The sequence below is a fragment of the Cynara cardunculus genome (genome assembly GCF_001531365.2).
Source record: "Cynara cardunculus var. scolymus isolate 2C chromosome LG 4, CcrdV1, whole genome shotgun sequence".
Classification (NCBI taxonomy): Eukaryota; Viridiplantae; Streptophyta; class Magnoliopsida; order Asterales; family Asteraceae; genus Cynara; species Cynara cardunculus.
The window spans coordinates 2,238,509-2,241,324 of NC_037531.1; positions in this window are offsets into that span (position 1 = coordinate 2,238,509).

Consider the following 2,816-nt stretch of genomic DNA (forward strand, 5'->3'; position numbering starts at 1 on the left):
CTCCTTTGCACATGCTCCACATGGATCTCTGTGGTCCTGTGAGTGTTCAAAGTTTGGGTGGAAAACGTTATACTCTTGTTATTGTCGATGAGTACTCAAGATATACTTGGGTCTTCTTTCTTCAACACAAGAGTGATGCAGCTGAAGAAATTATCAACTTTGTGAAACGGACTGAAGTCTTGAATGGTCAACTTGTCAGATCAATTCGAAGTGACAACGATACTGAATTCAAAAACAGTGTTCTTGAAAGCTTCTTTGATGACAAGGGTATTTCTCAAAATTTCTCAACAGTTCGGACTCCATAGCATAATGGAGTTGTTGAAAGGAGAAATCGTACACTATATGAAGCTGCACGTTCAATGCTAAGTGAAGCAAGTTTTCTGACCTATTTTTGGGCTGAAGCTGTCAATACAGCGTGCTTTACTCAAAATAGGTCTATAATTGTAAAAAGACACAATAAGGCTGCTTATGAAGTATTTCATGGTAGAAAACCAAACATCAGCTTCCTTTATGTGTTTGGTAGTGCATGCTATATTCTGAATGACAGAGATCAGTTAGGAAAGTTTGATCCTAAATCTGATGAAGGAATCTTTGTTGGTTACTTTCTCTTCTCTAAAGCCTACCGGGTGTACAACTTGCGTCGTCAGTGCATTGATGAATCTGTCAATGTCAGATTTGATGAATCTGGATCAGTTCCTGCAACATCATCATTTCAAAGTGATGATCTTGAGCTCAATAAGTGGTTGGAATCTCATTCCTCTGAGAATTCAACTCCACTCGGTGGACCTTCACATTCTAATGGAAATGATGTTCCACCTGTTGAGGAAGATGAGAATGAAGATCTTTCATTCAACATGTATATCCCATCGGTCTGTCCTGAAGAAGAACCAGCCGATCCGGCACCTCTTTCCTGTGTGGAACCATCAACTGGTGTCGATGTTCCTATCTCTTCTACTAGGGATATTGGTGACCCAACCTCAATAGTTGTCTATTCCAATCCTCTGACGAATGCTGACGGTGCCTCTACCTATCTTCCTCTTCCTCTTCCTCTTCCTCCTGCCACTAAGTGGACAAGAGATCATCCAATAGAGCAAACCATTGGTGATCAGCAAGCAGGTGTCCAAACACGTCATGGTGCTGGTAATATCTGTTTATATGTCAATTTTCTATTTCTCATCGATCCTAAAAGGATTGAAGAAGCCCTTGATGATCCTAGCTGGATTAGTGCCATGCAAGAAGAACTGTTGCAGTTTGAGCATAACAAAGTATGGAGACTGGTCCCTCGACCAACCAACAAAACAATTATTGGCACAAAGTAGATCTTCAGAAATGAAATGGATGAGAACGGAACGGTGACTCGAAACAAAGCCCGACTCGTTGCCCAAGGATACAGGCAAAAGGAAGGCATTGATTATGATGAGACATTTGCTCCTGTAGCAAGGTTGGAAGCTATCCGAATCTTCCTTGCCTATGCTGCATTCAAGAACTTCAAAGTTTTCCAGATGGATGTCAAAAGTGCCTTCTTGAATGGGAAACTTACTGAAGAAGTCTATGTGAAGCAACCTTCAGGCTTTGAGGATTCTAAGCATCTAGGGTATGTCTATAAATTAAACAAAGCTTTATATTGTCTCAAACAGGCTCCTCGTGCATGGTATGACACACTCTCTACTTTTCTTTTGGAGAACGGCTTATCCCGTGGTAAAATTGACAATACCCTCTTTCTCAGGAAACATAAAGGTAATGTTATTCTTGTACAAATTTATGTGGATGATATCATATTCGGTGCCACAAAAGAATCTATGTGTAGAAAGTTTTCAAAACTCATGCAAAGTAAATATGAAATGAGTATGATGGGTGAACTCACATTTTTCTTGGGTTTGCAAGTCAAGCAATCCGACAAAGGAATCTTTATAAATCAAAGCAAATATGTTAAAGATCTTTTGAAGAAATTTGATTTTAATGAGTGTTCTTCCATGAAAACTCCAATGGCACCCCCTTGAAACTGAATGCAGACCCCGTTGGTAAATCGGTAAATGTAACCAGTTATAGGGGAATGATCGGTTCCTTACTTTATCTTACTGCTAGCCGACCAGATATTATGTTCTCCACATGTCTTTGTGCAAGATACCAAGTGAATCCTAAGGAATCTCACTTGGCAGTCGTTAAGTGCATTTTTAGGTACCTGAAGGGTACTCCCAATCTGGGTCTTTGGTATCCCAAAGACTCAGGTTTTGATCTAATAGGCTTTTCAGATTTTGATTATGTAGGCTGTAAAGTTGACAGAAAGAGTACAACTGGTAGTTGTCAGTTGTTGGGTGGAAAGTTAGTCAGTTGGACTAGAAAGAAACAACACTCTGTGTCCATCTCAATAGCTGAAGCTGAGTATGTTGCTGCAGGTAGCTGTTGTGCACAAGTCTTATGGATGAAAAATCAGTTAGCTGATTACGATAAGTTGTTCACAGAAATTCCTATTTTCTGTGACAATTCCAGTGCCATCGCTATTGCCAACAATCCAGTTCTTCATTCTCGTACGAAGCATATTGATATTCGATATCACTTTATCAGAGATCATGTGATGAAAGGTGATGTTGAACTTCATTTTATCCCTACAGACTATCAACTTGCTGACCTGTTTACCAAGCCTCTTGATGAAGCTCGGTTTAATTTTTTGATCAGTGAGTTGGGAATGTTAAATGTTGACAAATAATTTTTGAGTCTTCACAAATTCTTTTGGGTTGTGTGTTTTCTCTGAAAATGTTGTTGTGTCATTTGCTTAAAAATAGTCTGGTATCTGTGTGAGTATGTATTATCTCTTT